Source organism: Chenopodium album, chromosome 19 (assembly GCF_948465745.1).
Source record: "Chenopodium album chromosome 19, dcCheAlbu1.1, whole genome shotgun sequence".
NCBI lineage: Eukaryota > Viridiplantae > Streptophyta > Magnoliopsida > Caryophyllales > Amaranthaceae > Chenopodium > Chenopodium album.
In genome coordinates, this window is record NC_137852.1 from 112,623 (window position 1) to 125,419 (window position 12,797).

The 12,797-nt window shown below is 37.1% G+C and overlaps 1 long non-coding RNA gene across 1 annotated transcript; it reads left to right on the forward strand.

Moving 5' to 3' along the window:
* Window positions 1–1,111: 1,111 nt before the first annotated feature.
* LOC145595979 (uncharacterized) lies at window positions 1,112–3,454 on the forward strand. Its single transcript, XR_014103055.1, has 3 exons — window positions 1,112–1,180; window positions 1,280–1,530; window positions 3,112–3,454. It is a non-coding gene; the product is annotated as an uncharacterized LOC145595979 (long non-coding RNA).
* Window positions 3,455–12,797: the final 9,343 nt, after the last annotated feature.

Consider the following 12,797-nt stretch of genomic DNA (forward strand, 5'->3'; position numbering starts at 1 on the left):
AAACAGTACATATCCTGATATCCCAATACAATTTCAAAATTAAAAAAAAAATTCTAGCCATTTTTGTAGCAAATTCATCAACAATTCTACATATTGCACCTTCTCTGGATAATCATTTGGCAGCCATAATTAAAAATAAAACTACATTAATATTTAATAATTAAACAAACAATGCACCCAAAAAACTAATATTTAACAATTAGGATAATAATTGAAAGTGAAAAGAGGATGGAAACAACTTGATAAAAGTTTACCGCAACTCCAATAGCCGCAACTCACCGACTCATGGGAGTACCCATTAAGCCATTACAATAATTTTCTTAGTTTCCAACTTTAAAAATCACACATATTGGCAATGATAGCTAAATAACTCCTAGAGAATTTGAAATTCTATACACATTAGCCTTTGTTATATGAAAATTAAGGGTTTTATTTGGTGGAAAACGAAGTAATTAATTCCTCCATGGGAAGTAATTCAGGTATTGAGAAAATCCTCCTCACAACTATTGTGATTGATAGAGGAAGGCAAGAAGTTTATTTGGAAAAATGAAGAATTTGGGGTAAAACAAGAAAATTAATGGCTAAAGAAGGAAGGTTTTAGATTTTTTAAGCAAACTAAAAACATTTTACGAGGTAATTTGCTTGATTTGTGGGTGTAATTAAAACGGGAAGAAGAATGGCTGATGGAAATTAATTCACGCTTGATTGAGCCGCGGCAATTTTTTTTTTCACTTAGGGTTGGGCTCCATGTATAAATGGGCCCTTAACGATTCGGGGCCCTGTGCTAAGGGTCTGGTTGCACAGGCCCTTATCTATGTTTGGTTACTTATCTAAGCTAATTCATAGCATTTTGATATTCCCAGGCAGGGTAAAAGAATACTGGGAGTGAAAAGGGTAGCAAATAGCACCGGATTGTTTTAGAAATGGTTCTTTGTTGCCTTATGTCAAGGATCCAAGGCAGATTTAATTTAGTTGGCTGTTTGTAGGAGCTAATCTTTGTAATTGGAGTGCTCTTTTACGCTGGACCATTGTTTGAGATGGGCTTTTCGAATCATCAAAGTTCGTGGCCAGCTTGCTGTTGATGATGATTTAGTTTGCCACATGGTCCAGCCAAAAAGAAGATGCCACCTCCTGATGTGGCTTGCATCTTGCAAGCATTCGCTACCTGCACAGGAGGATGGTGCTTCTTCTTGCATGATCCTCTGTGATTCATAATAGCTTAACTCAGGAACTTTTTAGCTTTTTTACTCAGCACTCTTGTGGTTTTTTGCTTTTACAGGTACACCTACACCTATTCAGGCACAGTCATGGCCAATTGCAATGCAAGGTTGAGATATTGTGGCAATTGCTAAGACGGGTTCTGGAAAGACCTTAGGCTATCTTCTTCCAGGTTTTATGCATCTTAAGCAGCGCCGCAACAATACACAAATGGGACCAACCGTGTTAGTACTGTCACCGACAGGGGAATTGGCAACACAGATTCAGGATGAGGCTGTGAAATTTGGGAGGTCCTCCAGAATATCTTGCACGGTACAACGTGATCTTTGTTTCTGATAAATGTATTTAGGTTGTCTTGCTTGATTATTTTTAGTGAGGGCACATCTACTTAATTGGAAGTTGAACATAAATTTTGTTTGTTTCTTTTGAATATGTTCTTAAATTAGGAATCTCTTTAGTATGTTAATGTATATAACGGTATGCTTTTTTTCAGTTTTTGTTTTCAAAACTTGATATTCGAGTTATATGAATTACTACTATTTCGAGTAGAATTTTTGGGATGAATTTGATAAAATGGTCTGGGTCATTGTTGTGGTAAATTTTGGCTGGAGTCGTATGCCATTTTATATTGTTAATTTTTCATGAGTATCTTTTTAGAAGTATTAACTGGTAACCATATCAGCTGAAATCCATAACTGAATTCAGATCTGAAGTTCAGAACTAAAAATCAGATTTGACTCAGAGCTGAAATCTAGAACTGAATTCAGATCTGAAGTTCAGAAATGGAAATCAGAACTTCAATCCAAAAATGCTTGTGTGTGTGTGAAATTCAAAGCTTGTGTGTGTGTGTGTGTGTGTGTGAAAGTCAGAGCTTGTGTGAATGCTTGCTTGTGATGTGTGTGTGTGTGTGTGTGTGTGTGTGTGTGCGTGTGTGTGTGTGTGTGCGCGCGTGTGTGCCCTGCTCCCCTGCTGCTTTTATTTTGCTTGTCTGCCCTGCTCCCCTGCTACTTGCTGTATTGTGTAGTAACTTGCTGTATTGTGTATTGTAACTTGCTGTTTACTATATATTCCTAACAATTTCAGAACTGAAATCCAGAACTAAAAACTCTTAAACTTTTCAGATCCTGTATTGTGTAGTAACTTGTTGTTTACTATATTCATTGAAGTATTTTGCTGCTAGCCTGCTAGTGCTAAGTTGCAAATGATTGACTTTTCTTTTATGATAAATGAAAAAGAAAAGTGGATTACCTACTGTGATGTGCTATTTCTTAATGTGATAAATGAAAAGGAAAAGTGGATTACAAGCTGATTATTTAATGCAGATATGCTGGTTGATTATTTGATTGTGATTACCTACTGTGATGTGCTATTTCTTGACTATCTAGTTGCCTACTTAAATTGATTTAGTCTACATGCCTACTTAGAACTAATATTTTGCATCTGGTAAAAGGGTATGACAATGAAAATTATGAATCTTTAGTGATTTGAGATATGATGAAGTGATGTGTTGTATCTTTATCTGCTGAGTTGATTTGGACTTAATCTCAGGAACTTCGAAGAGAATCCATTGAGTCTCCATTTCTAAATCTGATCCATTAGTTCCCACCTATTGGGAACACCACCATGCTTTGAACCTAAATATGCTAAGAAAATTTTAATTATGTAGAAGATGAGGCTTCATTTAGCCATCTATTGACTTGGTTAATTGGGATAACAAAACCTATAGTGCTCTGTATAATCATGCTACCAACTGCAACATCAACTTTGATTATGCTCATTTGGATTGTGCTGTGTATAAGCCAATATAATTTTGAGCTTGTGTGTGTGTGTGTGTATATAAGGCTATATTGTGTAATGTACTAATTTATACTTTTTTTTTTTTTTTTTTTGAAGATTGGAAAAGGCAATGTAGGAGCAACAAGAGAATAGGTCGGGACACTTGAGCATCAAAACAAGCGACTATATCGTCTATAACGCCATCATCTATCTATTTTGGTTTTTAGTCTTATTTATATTAGTGATGTATTATTCAGGGACAAGCTACTATAATATGCGACTTTTTTTTATTTAGTTAATTATGTTGATGTTTTCTTTTATTTATAAATTTGGTAATTGTTAGCAACATACTCTTATTATTGTTGATTAATTATTGTTTTTTTTTAATCTGATCTTGTTATATTGAATATTTGTTTATTTCAATTTTAATGTTATTAATTTAATTTATGATAAATTTAAATAACTATAATGTATGTATGATGGTAATAATTTAATAAAAGGAATAAAAAAAAAGCTTAAAAAATAAATCTAGACGCTTTTTAATGTCTACATAATTGCAAATTTTCAAATTTCAAAGACTTTCCCGCCATACCATAGGCTGACACGAATAAACGCAAGACAACAAAAAGCGTCGCTAAATTTGATTATGTGGACGGGAAAAGCGTCGCTAAAAAACTACATACATTTGGATAATGCGCGAAATACGTAATTTTCGACGCTTTGTATATTAGTTTGGACACTAAAAAGCGTCGAGAATCTCGACGCTTTTTTGTGTCCCTGATAAATTTTCGACTCATGGATTTGCGACGCTTTTTTGCAGCGTCGAGAAATAATTTTTCGACGCTTTTTAGCGTCGAAAAAAGGCCTAAAAAGCGTCCAAAAAACACGCTTTTTGTAGTAGTGGGATGGCTTGAGGTAGTTGCACCTTCGGGCCTCCTTTTGGCTGCCCTGGATCCTTTCGGGGAAGCCGGCGTTTGAAACGTAGATCATCAGCTGATGATAAGTTGAGACAACCCCTTGGATCTCGTGAATTATGGGTCTCCCCAATATCACGTTGTACACTGAAGGAGCGTCGATGACTAAAAATTCAGTTATGACGTTCCTAGCTGCTTTATCGCAGCCGATGGTGACAAGAAGTAGAACCTTCCCATCAGGATAAGTTGAAGCCCCATTGAATCCGGATACTGGGTAGGATACCGGCGTGAGGTGCTTGGGCTTCAGCTTGATTTGATTATAGGCCTTTCGGAACAAAATGTTTGCTCCGCTACCACCGTCAATTAGAACTTTGCTGACGTCGTGGTTGGCCACCGTGGCGATGATCACCAACGGGTCCTCGTGAGGGTACGTCACCCCCCGGCAGTCAGCGGCTGTGAACGTCATGTTTGGCACCGGTGACTGGGGCGGCTGAATGTCAGCATGGTTCACCTGATGGGTCAGAGCCCTGAGATGACGCTTATGCTCCCTCCGAGAGCATGCTCCTCCCGAAATAACATGGATTGGAGGGAATTTTCCTTCCGCAGTTTTGCTGTTCTTTCGGGGGAAGTCAATTTCTTGCCGAGAGTCTTTTTCAGACTTCTCAGCCTTTTTTTTCTCGCGGTGATCCGCGATATATTTTTTCAAGTATCCCTTTCGGACCATATCCTCGATTTGGTCCTTCAGCTGGATACACTCTTCAGTGTTGTGTCTCGGTGATTCATGGAACTCACACCACTGATTTTTATTCTTTCGCTGATACCACTCTGGGAGTGGTCTCGGCTTTCTGTAACTCTGCTCCTCCTTCGTCACGCTGTAAATCTTAGCGCGCGGAAGAGAGAGCGGAGTGTAGGATTCATATCTGCCTGCGAAAGGAGCAGATTTTTCCTTCTTCGACTCGTTGGCCGAAGATTGTTCCGAGGCTTTCGCCTTTCCCTTTGCCTTCTGGCCTTGGCCTTCAGACGAGGGTGCTTGCTTTTGTTTCCCTCCCCCAGATTGAGGTTGGGTTTTTGTTTTGTTCCACTCTTCAGCTCGGATGAACTTATCCGAAGCATTCAGTGCTTCCTCCAAGGTCCTGGGTGAATTCATGACCATGAAGTCGGAGAACGGTCCAGTTCTGAGACCGTGCTGAAGGGCGAAAACTGCCAGCCCTTGGTCCAGCTGAGAAATGCTGGATGACTCGTTGCTGAAGCGAGTCAGATAGTCTCGGAGGCTTTCAGCCTCGCCTTGCTGCAGACCCATAAGCTCTGCAGTAGTCTTCTCCCGGCGATTCGCCGTAGAAAACTTGCTCTTGAATTTGGAGGACAGATCGTCCCACCCAGTAATTGAGCCTTCTTTTACTCCCTTGGAGATCCACGCTTGCGCGACCCCCTTGAGAGTGGTAGGAAAATATTTGCACCAGGTCGCTTCGGACCTGGGGCAGAGATTCATGTGAGCCTCGTATGAGGCAATATGGTCCTTTGGATCCGAAGTTCCATCATAAGTAATGTGCGACGGGATTTTAACCGTCGGCACATGGGATTCTAGTATCCATTGCTCGAATGGAGAACTAGAAGGCAGCATCACGGCCTTGCCCTTATTCCCAGCCGAAGGGACCGCGCTCCGCCCTCTCAGAGAGGTAGAAGTGGTTTTCGTCCCCAGCTGGGAGGTCTGGGCCTCGGCTACAGGGTAGGAGAGGCGGCTGTGCACGCTCCGTTCCCTATCGCCGAGACGGTCGTGAACGCTTCAGCGAGCAGTTTCTGGCCGAGAGGCAGAACTGCTGCTTTTATGGGCTCTGCTCGTAGTGAGCTGAGTGGAAGGCTCCCTGAAGAAGTGAGAGTTCCTGTTTCTCTCCCTCTCGGTTCTCCAGGTGTCCTCCTCCCATTCGCCGAGCTCCTTGAAAGAGGAGGGTTTCCCCCCCTCCTGGCCGAGGTTCCTCCGCTGGTTCCTGGTTTGCGGAGGGGTTCGGTCGCGCGGAGGCGGCATATTTTGGGCCTTCATGGCTTCCATGAGGACCGCTAGGGCTCTCACTACTTCCTCCAAGTTGGGCCCCGTCAAGGGTGTCCTCGGCTGAGAGCGAGAGTGGGTGTGAATGCTCCGGGATTGACTCCGGGCATGAGATTGGGTCCTTTGAGTGGACCGATTGTCCTCATTTGACCGAGGCGGACTCGGTGGATGATTGGACTGGATGATAGGAGATTCGGTTCTCTCCCTAGGCTCCTCATGAGAGTCGGGTCCCGCGGAGAGGCTCCTATCTCGAGGAGGAGATGGACTAGGAGTGGGGCGTTCTAAGGGACCCCCTCCTAGTGACTTTTGGCATTTTCTCGGAGGAGAAGCACCGTTGCTTTTGTTCTTGCGATTCTTAGCCATTGGAACTAAGATTGAGGTAGAACGATTGAAATTGGCTTAAAGATTTTTTGAAAGTCTTCCCCACAGACGGCGCCAAATTGTTTCGGGTAAAAACAATGGGACCTTGTCGAAGGTCCTATGAGGTGGTGAAGACTGGGCTCGGTCCAAGTGATGTTGGGCCGAGGGTTTCCTGCACAGCAAACACACGTAAACTAGCCTCGGGGGTGTTGCCGAGGAAGGCCCCTCCGATGCTAAAGTCAGTACAATGTGTAGAGAGAGAAAGCTATGCAAGAGAATTAATTGCTTGAGGCTTTGTGTGAATGAATGTACAAATGTGATATTGATGGCTTTTATACCTTTGCATATATGGGAGAAGTGGGCCTTGGCCCAATTGACTTGCCTTGTTGACTTATCTTGACTTTAGCACAATTGGAGAGTTGAACCTTGACCTTGGGCTTTTAATTGGATCATTTAATGACTAGGCCCAATTGGACTAAATTGGACCCAAACATATACTACATATGTTATGCGCCTATATGCACTCTAACATAAACACTATAATGGAGTACACCTTATTTTGTATGTGTAGATGAGTCATAAGGAGAGGAGAAAGATTCGAACTTATGACCTATTGTACACAAACTCTTAGTCGTCATATAGCTTATAATGATTTTTCGATATATCCTTTCTTTCAAATGATAAACTACTACGTAATTAATACTCTTTCAAGAAAAAAAATTTACATAGACTTTTAGTTGGAGCTAGCTAGAATGAAGAAGTACTGTTTAAGTCCTTTCGAGTCATTTAATATTGCACCTTATATCATCCTCCATAAAATTGGTCCTAAGCGCTACCTCAGTTTCACCCCCAAAAACAAATTAAATGTGGAAATTTCTTTCCATTTGTGGATTGGTTACAAGTGTTTGGGTGGCTGGTGTTTAAAGCTAATTTAATTAAGGGACCATGTCGACAGTGTCCAAACTTGGATATTTCAAGGTTGCATGTCTCAGATTTCAATCCTAGGATAGCTCAAGTGGTTAGATAGAGCTTTTTAGAGGATCCTTGAATCAATTCTCATAATCCGCTCTCGTGGCTCTCAAACACTAAAATAAAAATTCAATCCAACACTTCGGTTCCCAAAAAATTACCCTATACTCTTATCTTACTTTATGGGAAAGAAATAGAAAAGAAAGGGCAAAAAGTAGGTTATGTTGTGATATATACATAGGCCCTATTTTATTCACCTTTTAGTAAGTTTATATAAAGATTAGTAATATATGATAAGGTAAGTACAAAAAAAAAATAATAAAAAAAAAAGTTCAAATAAATTATAAGAGTTTATAAGGACTACCCAAGAAAATTAATTTTTATAGTATAAGATGAATGTTAGGGCCTGTTCTCATTGACTGAACTCAGCTGAACTGAACTGATTTTATTAGAGCTGAACTGAATATATTACAAGAGAAGGAAATTAAGAGCCTGTTCACATTTACTAAATTGAGCTGAACTGAACTAAACTGAACTGAACTGATTGGAGCTGAGCTGAACAAAGCTGAAATGAATATTTTATGAGAGAGAGAAATTAGGAGCTGAACTGAACTGAACTGAACTAAACTGATTGGAGCTGAACTGAACTGAACTGATTAGAGCTGAACTGAATTGAAATTAAGTAAATGTGAACATGCCCTAAGAGCTTAACTGAGCTGAACTTATTAGAGCTGAGTTGAAGTGAACAGAAAATAATCATATGAGAATAGGCCCTTAGATAGGTTTCTCTATGTTAACATCACAATGTCCTATAAAGATACACTTGCTTTCGCTAAGTATTGGTACATACTAATGCAGTATGAAACTATATACTATGACAATTTTGTAAATAATAAGAAGTATAAGCTTTGTATGAGATAGTAAAGATATCATATAAATTAAGTGAATAAATATATAGTACCATTAGATATCTGTTTCACAAAGTCTTATATGTGGCTAGCCACATGGTGTAACTACTTCACAATTACGATGATGAACAAATGAAATTACCTTAACGAATAAAAGTTACTTAAATGAGAAAAAGGGGTTACTCTCTTACAAAAGTAGCATTATTCTTTCATTTTTTTAAACAAAAGAATAGGAGTTACTCGAATGAACAAATAGGGTTACTTATTTCTAAATTACTTGATTTCACTTGTATAATGAATTTAGGTTACTTTTATGGACAACATGAGGTTACTGTGTGACTAGCCACATACAAGACTTACCTTTCTATTTTCTTTTCGAAAGATAGTACCATTAGATAGTGTTATAGTATCGTACTATAATACCAACTAGTAGTATAAATATGTCATGTTATTTTTCTAGTTTTGTAATACATATAGGATTTTTTAAACTAGGTAAATGTCAATGATACTAATTATACACAAATTATACCTAAATTTAAAGTTTTATAGAAAATGACCAAAATACCCTGTGTAGTATGATGCTCATACCACATGGATATGGAGTAGTATGATGCTCATACCTAGGTGTACCGTACACCCATGAGTATTTTGTTCTCATTTTGATAATTGTTTTTTATTTAATCATCAAATGAAGAGCAAACACTAATCTTGAGCACCTGTTCTCATTACCTAAACTGAGCTGGAATGAACTGAACTGAAATGAATATTTAATAAGAGAAGGAAATTATGAGCTGAAGTGAATTGAACTTATTAGAGCTGAACTCAACTGAAAATAATCGTATGAAAACAAGCCCGTATTTAGGTATATGATATACCCGGATACATATAACAAATTCTAACGGATATGTGCCTAGACCAACTCATGTGCTTTTAGTAAAGATTGAGTTTCAAATAAAATCATTAGTGCAAATGGTTTAGGTTTTAGGAAAATCAAACCCTTTTACTTCGACTCATCCAAGTACTAATTTAGGACCACAAAACCTATAAAGTATAGGACACCATACAATTAATAAGGAAAAGAAACAACCCTTTTCTTGAAGGACCACGAAATATGATAAGAGCCTACAACCTAGAGAATTAAATAAGCAAGATAAGTACGTACACGGTTTCCTGTATTGAATATGCTCGTATATGGACCATTACTATGTTTATGTTTATGTTTATTTAATATTTATTTATGTGAAATTAATGTTACCTTTGTTTAATAGTAAAAAATAAATTGATTTGAAATGGTTTATGCTTTTCTGATTGCTGATTGGCCTCTCAACATTACCGAAAGCCACTTTTTGTAAAGTGCCGTTGTACCTCAGACATGTCCCAAGCATGCAGACAAATACTATTCACTCCCTTAATTAGTTTTATACAAATTCTTAAATGAACTTGGTTCACACTAATTTATTGTGAACCACTAACATTAGAGAAATTATGATTATTTTATTTATAAAAAAAAGTCACTATGATAAAATGAAGGTCACTATGTTAAAAATAAAAGTCATTTTTGTAATATATAGGCTATAAGAGGTTAATTTTTTTAATGATATATTTTATAAGGTCAATATAAATAATAAAGGTCACTATGATAAAATTAGGATCATAACGTCGGACTTCAAGTTCACAATAGTATTAAACGTTATACAACTTTTAATAAAGGTTACTATGTTAAAAATAAGGTTACTATGTTGAAAATAAGGGTCACTATGTTCAATGTAATGTCAGTTGCGTGTGTATAAAGCTCGGGTCCACAATAATATTATTGTGGACCAGGTCCACGCAAGTATTTCTGTTAATTTTAACTATGATTAAGCAATCCAATTTTTATATTTAAGCTAACCCTAATCAATTATCAATGCACTCGCTTTAAAAGGTGACTCCTTTTGGCCCTCTCTTTCCACTTCTATACATAATGTCTTACACTACTTCACAGTTCACACCCCCTTGCAATCCCATTTGCAACTTGCAAGGGATAAAAAAAATTATACTTGCTTGTATAAAAACGAACATTTTGTAAAAACTACCACTTTTTTTTCGAGAAGCTACCTAATTAAAAAATATTATAAGAAACTACCTTATAAAGGGGTAAATATTGTAAGAGACTACCCTTGATCGAATAGTCATCGTTTACTTTATTTCCTGGCGTTGACCACGTCACATGCCAATTAAGAAAAAAAAGGAGGGAAAGGGTGAATTAAAAGTCATGTGATTGGCATACCAAGTAAGAAGAACATAATATTTCCTCCAAATGGTGATTAGATGGTAAGTGTAGCTTAGCTTTCATTCTATACATACCAAGTAAGAACATAATAATTGTTGGATCATTCCCTCCCTTATTTACATTCACTACTAATCTTAATTATGGTATTTTGAAAAGAATATAAACCATCATAAATATTATTACTAATATTTGGCAACTTTTTCGAAGATCTAAACTAGTAAGAGTATTTTTTTTTTTTTAATTTATTTTTTGGAATTCTTACTAATTCCCACTTTAATAGTACAAAGTAAAATATAATTTAATCTACTCCTTGCAACTTTGAAGACCAATTCAATGCCTCAAGACAACTTGGCTAAACCTGGTGATTAAGGGGTTGGTCCCCTACTTGGGAAGAGTATACCTTAAATTAACTGTCACAAATCAACTTGGTTACATAGGGTATAGATTTTATTTTTTTTAATACGGTAAGATACGAGATGGGCTCCTTACCCAGCCCTATCACAGGAATGGAGGGCTTATATTTTTTTTTTTTTTGAGAGAATTTTTTTTTTTTTTTTTTGAGAGAAAATGGAGGGCTTATATAGGGTATAGATATAGTTTGTGTAATTGTATTATACGACTCCCACCCTACCGCAGGAATGGGGTTCTTATATTAGTGTGTGATTATATTAATTGTAATTATATACGAATCATGCATTCACCACCATCTGCTTTACACAAGGGCATCCTCCTCATTATTGACCAAGCCATAAAAACATATATATTCAAGGAAACGATATCATGATAACTTATAGTTAAAGGTTTATAGAAAACCCTAAGGCAAATTGTTACGGATATGCATGTCTCTCGACAATTTTGACAAAAGGAGCATTCGACACATATATTGTGAGACAAATTGAACATCTATTTGGATATCTAATATTGCTCACTTAGGGCCTGTTCTCTTCGGCTTATTTTCAGTTCAGTTTAGTTCCTAATATCCTGCTCTCAAAAATATTCATTTCAGTTCAATTCAGCTCAATAAATCAAAACAGGCCCTTATTTGGTCATATATCCTTGGATTTGACGCATTATATAGGAGTTCTTGTGAGAACAGTCAACTACTATCTTTTTAATTTTGTGTTACCTTTATCCAAAATTAAAATGAAGGATATAGATATCTAACATCTCAAAAGGACCTCGAGATGTCGCAAGTTGCTAGCTAAAACCATCTCTTGACGACCACTTCAGCAATATTCCAAAATTATCATCGTAAAATTATTGAACCAAACTCAACTCGAGACTTTTTTTTTTTTTCTTTTTTCTTTTGGTGTTTAGAGAGCCACTAGGGGCAGGTGATGAAAATCGATCCCAAAATCAATTAAAACCGGAAGGGGAGATCTTACTACTTGAGTTGTCCCTCACTCTCTCATCTCAAGGCTTTATAGACCTAGTTTAGTGGTTTTAAACTAACCTTTATAACCCTAGACCAACACAACACGACACAACACGGTCGTCCATGGCAAAAAGTAACGACAAGAGTCAAGCACAGATCATACCATAGGTTAGATAGAGGTTTACCATGGCCTGGCATGAACAGGCCCTTGGGTGTTGGCAATACACTATACACACAACAACTCAGCAAGACAAGAAAATTTAATACACACCTATCTATGATTTGTATTCAAAATTGACCAATTAATTTGTCAAAATAAGTATATGTTGTGTATCACCATAAACCACATGGACGACTAAGACTTGACAGCATTGAGTGTTCCATGACACATTTTATAATAAAGTAACACTGTAAAACAAATAGTAGAAAAAGCAGAAAATAAAAAAGATAGAACTGAAGATAATTCAAACCAAATTAAGTTTTACTTCACTTCCAGAAAACAAGGAGAGAAAAAAAATGAGTGAAGAAGGAAGAGACTTGGCCGTTTCTGGCACACACAAATTATTCAAGTACACTGATGATAAAAACACAATCCATCTGCTAACAGGTATGTGTACCACTCTTTTTAAGTCTCAAATTGTATAGTTCGACTAAGAAGTAGCTATTAATAAAGTTCGGGTCTATTTAGCAAAACTAGTTGTCTGATCGTAGTACTCCGTATCTAATTACTAGCTTTAATTTTGATGCTTTTGTATTGCCTGCTTCACCAATTAAGTTAAGCTGCTACTATAATAGTTGTTAATACATGTTAATGAACTTGTAAAGGTAAGTTCAAATAATACAAAACAAACACTCTTTATTTCATATAAAATTCACACAAAGTAAAGCAAAAGACATTACTATATGAAAAAAAAAAAAAAAAAAAAAAAAGCTCAACTTAATGAATAAATATAAGAAATGG